Source organism: Gracilinanus agilis, chromosome 3, assembly GCF_016433145.1.
Source record: "Gracilinanus agilis isolate LMUSP501 chromosome 3, AgileGrace, whole genome shotgun sequence".
Classification (NCBI taxonomy): Eukaryota; Metazoa; Chordata; class Mammalia; order Didelphimorphia; family Didelphidae; genus Gracilinanus; species Gracilinanus agilis.
In genome coordinates, this window is record NC_058132.1 from 404,497,932 (window position 1) to 404,507,855 (window position 9,924).

The following is a 9,924-nucleotide window of genomic DNA, read 5'->3' on the forward strand; positions in this document are numbered from 1 at the left end:
GGTCCAAAAGCACTCAAACTTTTCTTCAATGCCATTGATGAAATAATGGAATTTTGAACTGCTTCTGACAGTATGCCAAAAAACATCTTAGTAGGCTGGGGAAATAATGAGAAGTCAACAGAAAAATGATAACTGATTTGAGTGCTTGTTAATAAATTTAAAGTGTCAAAATAAATTCTAAGAATTCAGGATGGCAGTCTATGAACTCTTACAAAAAAATATCCTAAGGCAGAGGGAAAGAATATGAATCATGTAACCATGAAAAATATTTCATAATTAATCAATAAAAGAAAAAAATATCCTAGGGACTAAACCATCAAGTAGAAAGCAGGTAGAAAATTCCCAAGACTATATGTTAGTTATATTAGACTATATGTATATGTGTGTATATATTTACACAAATATATGTATTTATGTGTGTGTATGTATAACAAATATAGGAGCCATGAAAGAATCCTCTCATTGTGTCCAGTTCTTGATGGCAGCAACAGCAGAGCTGGGAAGGGGGAGGGGAAAGTTAGGAGAAACTGGAACGAGCTAGGTGGCTCAGTGGATAGAGCACTGGGCCTGAAGTCAGGAAGCCTCATTTTTCTGAGTTCAAATATGGCCTCAGACCCTTAAAAATTGTGTGTCTCTGGGAAGGTCACTTAACCTTGTTTGCCTTAGTTTCCTCATCTGTAAAATGAGCTGAAGAAAGAAATGGTTAACCACTTCAGTGTTTTTGCCAAGAAAACCTCAAATAGGTAGATGCTATTATGATCTCCATTTTATAGATAAAGGAAAGTGAGGCAGGCAGGAGTTAAGTGACTTATCCAGGGTCACCTAGTTAATAAGTGTCTGGGGTCATCAGCCCTTCCTGACCCCAGGTCTGGCAGTCTATCCAGTGTGCTTCCTAGCAGCCTATATATACTCACCATTTTAAGAGCTCAGAATCGATAGTAGGATCTAGATTTTAGAGCCCAGGTTGTAGAGCTTGAAAATAGTGTTTAAGTCATTTATTATAATAATATAATTATAATTAATTACTATAACAAGATTGAATTCAATGTGACTCAATGCCTTGGTTCATCATGAACAGTGAACATTAAGGAAACTCAGCAATGGAATTAAAAAGAAGTTGAGAAGAGATATTTAGGACAAGCCAAATAAAGGATGATGTGACTGGGAAGCTGCATCAGGGCCACCTGGTCCCTGGGGATGTTTGGTTCAGCAAAAGAGACTGACCTCAGAGACTGCCTGCATACCAGGAATCAGAGGAAATTCAGAGTAAGCTTTTCATCTCATCACTCTCTTGAGGAACTGCAGAAAGGGGGACAACTAGGTGGCTCAGGAGAGGTCTGGGGTTCAAATCTGGTCGCAGATAATTCCTAGATGTGTGACTCTGGGAAAGTTACTTAACCCCAATTGCCTAGCCCTTACAGGACTTTGGAACCGATTCTTGGTATTGATTCTGAGATGGAAGATAAGGGTTTAAAAAAACTGCAGAAAAATTGCTAAAGGTTTTTGGTTTGGAGGTTTTTTGCTTGTCCATTCTTAGATGTCTCCCCTACCTTAGGTGCAGTGGGAGCCTACTTATGTCTGATGTTTCTTTACTAAAAGTGTTCTTTCAACTCTTTGACCTCAAAAACATCTATGATTGACTATGGCTGCTGTAAACTCTCTCTTACTTTAATAGTGTCAGGATGAGGGAAATTTCAGTGGGCAACTAGGGCACAGTTTTATGCAGAATATAAAATAGGGCAGAGATCTTAGTCTCTCTGGTCAGTGACTAAAGGTCTTCTTTAATATGGGATTCTTGAGTCTTGTACTACTACTAAATTTGACTAATAACCAGTATTAAGTAGCCATACTCTGAAAAGTGGACCTACATGTGATCTAAGAAAAAAATAAATTAAACACTTTAAATAAAAACAAAAAAAAAGAATCCTTACTCTACAAGCAGCAGAGGAAAGAACCTTTGTGGACCTAGATTTGGATTTGGGGCACTGCTCCTGACAAAAACTTCAAGCTTATCTTCCTGATCCCTGGAGAGCCAGATTGCTTTGAACCAGAGTTTGTGAAGTTTCCTCCCTCTGACAAAGGAAAGTAAGAAGAAGAATAGGTAGGGGTGGAGGAGAAATTCCCACCTCTGAGCCAGTCCTGTGGGTAGACATAGATAAGTATAGCCTGGCAAGAAGCTCTCCTCCTTTCCACTTGGACAGGGGAAATGAGAAATGAGTACCAGCTGGCCCACTCTGCTCCTTGCAACACCACCTAAAAGTTACAGCATAAGCATAATGATAACAATAGTCTGCACTGAGGAGCATTTTAAGGTTTGAACTATCTCTTTCTGTCATTACAACAACCCTCTGAGCTAGGTACTAATATTATCTCCATTTTTAAAATAAGGAAACTTATTTTACTGGTTGGGGAAGAAGAGAAGTGATTTAAGCAGGTCTTCTGATTCGGAAATCAGTGTTCTTCGGACTATACCATACCAATTAAATATTAGAAAATATGGCCTATTGAAAAAAGAGAAAGGAATTAGAATTTTTCATACAAAGGAAAAAGTCATTTTAATAATAGTCCCCAAGAATATGAATCACCCACCAACAGTGGCAATCAGCTGTTGCCTGTCTTTGCAAAGGAATGAACAAAAGAAATGTGGGTTAAGCTGAAGTGATGTGATGTGAGTCTTTACAAATTGGAATAAGTTATCCAGAGTAATCTGGTGATATCCTTCTTTTTGGGCAATGAGACATAGGAGTCAAGAAATCCTAAGTTCAAATTTGGCCTCAGTCACTTGCCAACTTTATGACTCTGGGCTTGTCATGTAATCTCTCTCAGTCTCAGTTTCTCCAACTTTAAAATTGAAATAATAATAGGGTTTTTGAGAGAATCAGATGAGATAATATTTACAGAGTATTTTATGAACCTTAAAATTCTATGTACCTGCTTGATATTATTATCATACTCGGTTCCAATTATATTATTCTTTGCTAAAAACTGTTCAGTGTACAGGGTAAAATACAAACTTCTTAGCATAAAATTTAAGGTTCTCTACCATTTGCCTGCAACTTAGCTTTCTAGCTTTATTTCACATTAGTCTTCCAAGGAATCTACTTGCCAACTAAATTGTACTACTTACTGGGGGTTACTCATCTCATTCTGCCTCCCATGCCCAATGATTTCAATCAGCCTATTTTATATCTCTATCTGTTAACAATTTTCTTCTTGCTGCAAGGTTTACTTTCTGTGTCACTTCTTCAATGACATTTTCCCTGATTCCCTACCTCTATTCTCCTGAGCTTATATTTATTAATCCATAAAACAAAAGGGTTAGACTAGATCAGTTTTAAGGTCCCTCTTAGCTCTAAACCTTTGAAGCTAAAGTCCCTTCTAGCTTTAACATGCCATAATCTTTAAACCTGAGTGTGTACTTAACCACAAATTGTCAGTGACCATGTTTTGTCCACAAATCTGACAAATCTATCCCCCTGTCAGCACCATCACAGACTTACTCAAATTGAATTTCTGATTCACAGACTTCTCCCAAGAAGATGATAATTTTGGTCAGATAATACCATTGGACCCTTTCTGGATTTCACCACTGAGAAATTTAATGCAGGAGGCAATTTGTTTATGGTGGGTAATGAAAATTCCCATCATATGATTCATCCTGTCATTTGTGATATCACTCAAAATAGCCAGATTGGATTGAACATCAGCCAGCTCACTCTGAGACTGTCTCATGTTGGCTCTAAGCCAAACAGATCAACCTATTACAATGTTCTAAATCTCTTCTTTCTTTGAATCCAGATCAATGGAAGGAAGGAAATGAAACTCTTCTCCCTCCAAAAACAAAAACAAAAAAAATTAAAAATTCACTCACTTAAACCCATGAAAGCTCACGGACTATCAAACACCATAAAAACTCTACTCCATATCCCATGTGTTCTGTGTTTAAAACACTGTCACAGGCTGTGTTTCAAAGAGATTTATGGCTTTTAATCTTCTCACATAGCACAACTGCTAAATACAGTATAATTTATGGGATACGAATTAGTCCAGAATTTATTTAAGGCTGTTTCCTCCTCAGTTCATATGTCAAAAGATTGCCATTCCCAATTATTTATTAGAAATCTGATGTTTCTCAAGGTGGATACATTACTCTTTTATCTGCTTTCAATTAGCTGAAAATTTACTATGCTCAACCAAACATCCATTCATCAGTAAATTTCAGGTTCCTGGCAGCCTGAATAAATTCCCGGTGTTCCTCTTTTAAAGCTAAAATAAATGAGGGTGGTCATGCCTTATGCTTGTTTGTTCATGGAAGGGTATTGAGTAGCCCCGAATAAAGAGCTGGATTGAATTTTTTTTAAAACGATCAAAGGATAAAAAGAGCAGCCAAGGCCCACAAGAGTCCATGAAATATTTTGGATGAAGATAAATACCCATGTTCAAATTAGCTAGGGAAAGACCAAAACACTCTGGAACTAATTTGTCTTTAATTGGCTCTAACCATATACATTGCCATTGTTAATAAATAATTCATCATTAATTAATAAATGAAATTATAGAGATAGAGAGTTGATCAAGACGCCTTTAATCAATTGATTTTTACTCAAGTGCAGATGATGGAATCATGGAAGATAAAGGGCAGATAAGAACCACTAAGGTGTTTCAGTCTTAAAGTGTTGTTGTTTGTTCATGTACAACTTCATGACCCTATTTGGGGTTTTCTGGGCCAAGACACCGGAGTGGTTTGCCATTTCCTTCTCCAGCACATTTTACAGATGAGGAAACTGAGGCAAACAGATTTAACTGACTTCCCCAGAGTCACACAGCAAGGAAGTGGCTGAAGTCAGATTTGAACACAGGAAGATCAGTCTTCTTGACTCCAGCCTGGGCATACTACCTAGCTACCCTGCTTTGCTACTTATTCATGTCCTTATGGTGCCTTCTCAGTGAATGCCTTTGTTTTCAGGTAACTGTGTGTTTTAGCTGACCACTAAAGGTAAACACACACAAGGACATGGACCCCAGATTGAGAACCCTTGCTCTAATTCTTTAGTTTTGACAGAGACATTTTGGAGCAGAATTGTTTTCAAGGTTCTCTTCAATTTAGAGCACCTAGAACACTACCTTTTCCCAGCCTAAGTGTATGACTTATTTTGTTGACTATTACAGCACTGAGTCTTGGGAAGCATTATTGCACCCTTTTTCTACTAAATTCATAAACTTTATTAGTAGCTAGTGTGGGTATGCTTTTATGATCAGTACCATTATAAACCCAAGTTTTACTTTTTATTTCTTTTAACCAACCAATTGTTCCCAGGACCAAACCACAAGGCCCCCTTTTTTTTGGTTAAACTTTGGAGGCCTGATTCATTTATTTTCTTGGCCTCTTTTTTTTTAAGCAAGTTGGATTTTATTTTCTAGGAAGCATGATGCCATCGTACTTCTGCTGGAAACAAGCACACATCCTCCTCTTTGCCAACTCTTTGGCCCCCATCTTACACTTCTTGTCTGCAATGCTGAACCCATGTCTGATCATTTCTCTACTCAATAAATTCCAGTAGCTCCCTATCACCTCCAGGATCAAATGTGTAGTTCTATGTTTTGGCATTCAAGACCCTTCATAACCCAGTTCTCTTTCACCTTTCCAGTTTTCTTGCACCTTACATCCTACTACATACTCTTGAATCCAGTGGCACTGGCCTCCTTTGCTGTTCCTTGAACACCCTGGGTTTTTTATCTATCTCCCTTGTTTGGAACTCTCACCCTGCTCATCTTCACTTCTGACCCCTTTGGCTTTCTTCAAACCCCAGATAAAATTCCCCCTTCTGCAGGAACCTTTTCTAATCCCTTTCCATTCTAGTACCTTTCCTTTGTTAATTAATTCCTTTTTATCTTGTATTTAGTTTGCTTTTACATATTTGCTTGTTGTCTCCCCCATTAGAATTGTGAGCTCTTTAAGAGCAGGAATTACCTTGCATCTGCTATGTGTTAGGCATTGAGTTAAACCCTAACACATAGTAGGCACTTAATAAATGCCTTTTGATGGATGGCCAAGCTTCACATAAAAGTTCAAGCCATAAATGTCATTGCTTGAGTCATATTTAATGCCCAGATCAATATGTTCCTGGATTCCAAAGACTGAGAAGTGATTTTCATTAATTCATACTCTTGCACTTTAATTCCCTTCTCTGAATCTCTTCTGCTTTAGCCTAAATGATCATGTAATGAACTACTTCAGTTTTCTCATTTTTCCTAATGCAAAAGTTTGGAGAATGTGGGTGTTGGACTGGGAACTTCTCCCGTTGGTGTTTTCTTCATGGAACCTCCATTTTAAGGAAGGGCTCATATCAACAATCCTTCATTTTCTGGACTCCACTGCCATGACTCAAGTACTCTTCCTTTACTTCAGCCCCTAAAGGCTTTTTCTTACATTAAAGAGTTCTTTCCAGAATCTCCATGTCAGGGAAAAACCTAGACTAGCTATTATTCTTCATTCTCTAGACTTCATCATCCTATGCCAGTTTGTGTGTTTGTACAGGGGAGAGACTTTATCTCACCCATCCCCACTGGTAAGTTCTTCTTTTATATGTTGTCCTGCCTTATTAGAACTTAAGCTCCGGGTCTGGAAATGGGAGTTCCTGGGTTCAAATATGGCCTCAGACACTTCCTTGCTATGACCCTAGACAAGTTACTTAACTCCAGTTGCTTATACCTTACCACTTTACTGCCTTGGAACTGATAACCCAGTATCAATTCTAAGATGGAAGGTAAGGGTTTAAAAAAAGAAAAAGAATGTAAGCTTCTTGAGGTCAAAGATTGCCTTTATTTTTCCTTTTTTTTGGTATTATTTATTTTGCATTACTGCTTTTAACACAGTCCCTGAGACACAGTAAGCACTCAATAAATGTTTGTCAACTGACTATTCCAGCACATCTAATGCCCAGGTCAGTTTGTTTTTTTCCCTACACATATATGAGGACAGAGATATCAATTCTCACATGGAATTTTCTGCTTCAGTAGTAAAAATATTGCACCATAGCAAATATCTAGAATAAAGAATGGTGTTTCTATTCAGGAGAACCTTTGTTCAAATCTGGCTTCAGATATTTCCTAACTCTGTAACCCTAGGCAACTAAACACTTTAAACACATTGCCTAGCCCTTGCCACTCTCCTGTCTTAGAAATGATACAAAGAACAGAAGGTTTAAAAAACAAACAAATCAACCAAAAAACATTGCTTCCAACCCAGAGCCCAGTGGGAGAGGAAGCAGCCCAGATACAGACCATCAAAAAGAAGAAATCAAATGACGCATCTTCCACCTATTGGGAGCAGCTAGATGGCTCAGTGAATATGGAACCAGTCCCAGAGATCAAAGATCCTGGGCTTAAATCTGGCCTCAGATACTTCCTATCTGTGTGACCCTGGGCAAGTCACTTAACCTCCATTTCCCAGCCTTTACCACTCTTCTGCCTTGGAATCAATACACAGTATTGATTCTAAGATGGAAGGTAAGGGTTTAAAAAATCTGATGGGGTCACTCTATATTGTAGGCTATTAGAAAACTCTTTCCAATGTACTATTATTGGGAGGGCCAAGGGGTAGCATTTTGAAGAGGAAGGATTGCTTTCTGGAAACAGAGGGAAACCTGTCTAACTAACTCAACAGAAGAGGTCTTAGCTAAGGACTCTGAAAAGCATAGAATTTTGCTATCTGAGACACTAAGTTGTGGGCTGGGGAACATTATATGGTTGGTGGTAAAGGATATTTTTCCATGTCTACTCACTGTGACAAATTGTATATAAGAGGTCAAAAGATGACCATAGCCCATGATGAAGACCTATGGCTACACTGATGCCAACATCTGCTCTGTACTCCTTACACAGACCAGGTCAAATATTAGGGACTTTTCCCAAAGGGATCATAAAGAGGCAACATCATACATGATTTTGAGACAGAGCACCCAGATTTGAGTCTAAACTCTTTCACTTACTGCCTATGTGACCCTGACAATCACTTAAATTCTCTGGACCTCAATTCATATTCTGTAAAATGAGAGAATTACATTACTTGACTTCTAAAGTCCCTTCTAACACTAAATCTGTGATCTTTATAATCCTCTGTTAGTGTCTCCCTCCCTCTCTCCCTTCTCTCTCCCTCTTTCAGTCTGTTGCCCCCACCCAGTATTATTCCAGAAAAATATACTATTCTAGCTTAGGCATAGTTAATGTCTAGATTTCGATAAATGTAGATATAAGGAGCTTCTAGCTTCTTAACAAGCACTAGTGGTAACAAATACACAAATTTATTTTTACAAGACAGTCTTTTTTTCACTCCCTAGAAAACACATAAAACAGTCAAAGGACTCATAAGATTCCTATGTTAAATATATCTATAAAACAAGGCACTAATAATATTTATCCTCACTAGGAAGAGGAGCAGCATTGTGGATAATTAAAGAAGATATGAAAGTATTAAGAAGGATCAAAGAGAACAATAGAATATAATCTGAAGAGGTAAGTGAACTCAAGAAGGAAAAGAAGAAATTATTTGGTAAGACAAGGCAGGATAAGTAGTAAAAGATAGATTTAATGATAGAGAGAAAAGCAAATTGATAGAGTCGACTAATGAGTAGGGGCAAAAGGCAAATCAAAATGGAGGTTGGAGCAAAATTGATGGGGGAAGATTACTAGGGCTGTCAAATTGTTACTGAATCTAAGGAAATGGTTTATCAAATCATAATTGCATATAAATATTGTAGTCAGGTGCTTAAAATGGAATTGTATTTCAAAAGAACAAGGTTGAAAATACTGACCAGTAAGTTGAGTGGGGGAAATTGTACAGTGGCTTAAATCAGCAGTGGGATATTGGTATTTCTGCCACAGTTATGTGACTCTTACGAATATGTGTAGGCTGATATACCTCCCAGAGAAGCAGCTGATTGGACTTGAAGAATGCCCTCCCCCATTAAAGGCAGTTAGAGAAAGTTATGCGTTCCCAAAGGAAACACACACACACATACACACAAAAAAGACGTCATTTGGGGGATGGGAGGAAAGGCTCTGAGGTGTAGGAGCAGAGACTTGACACTTGCCAAAATGCTGGATAGTTGCAAAAAGAATTGTCACATGAAGGAGAAAAGGAAGGAAAAAGATTAGGCACAGTTAAATACAACTTGCATTTTTCTAAAGTATATAAACAATTCATCATGTTAGGTCAAAGCTATCCTTCCTTCTTGTTTGTGTCTTCTCAGCTTCTTTCTGTTCTTTACTATATATTTAGGATATTTATCCAAAAGGTCCTTTTTTCTATATTTTCCTTTTCTTTGTTTTTTTTTTATCATTGCCGTAACCCCTCTCCCTCCTAAATCCCTTCCTCCTACAACCCTGTAACAAATAAGTGAAAAAAAAAGCCGTAACAAAAAATGTCTCTTTAATCTGTACCACAAGCCCCTCTCAGATAGTAGGTAGCATGCTTCAGCAAAGGTCCTCTGCAGTTGAAGCTAATCATTGCATTGAACAGTTTTTAAGTCATTCAAATTTCTTTTTCCATAAAATGTTTAAGTTACTGTGCCCCTGGCTCTTCTCACCTAACTCTGTACCAGTTCATATAATATTCTCAGATATCTCTGAATCTACCCCTTTCAACATTTCTTATGACAGAATAATGCTCCTTTACATTCATATGTAATAACCATTGAGTTAATTCCCAATCAACAGGTACTTCTTTAGTTTCCAATTCTGTTACAACAAAAGGTATTGTTATAAATATTTTTGTACATATGAGTCACACCCCTCTTTCTTTAAACTCCCTGGGATTTGTGCCTGTGTCAGTTTCATGGAGTCAAAGGGTTAAGAGAAGAGAGAGAGAGAGAGAGAGAGAGAGAGAGAGAGAGAGAGAGAGAGACAGTCAGCTAGACAGACACA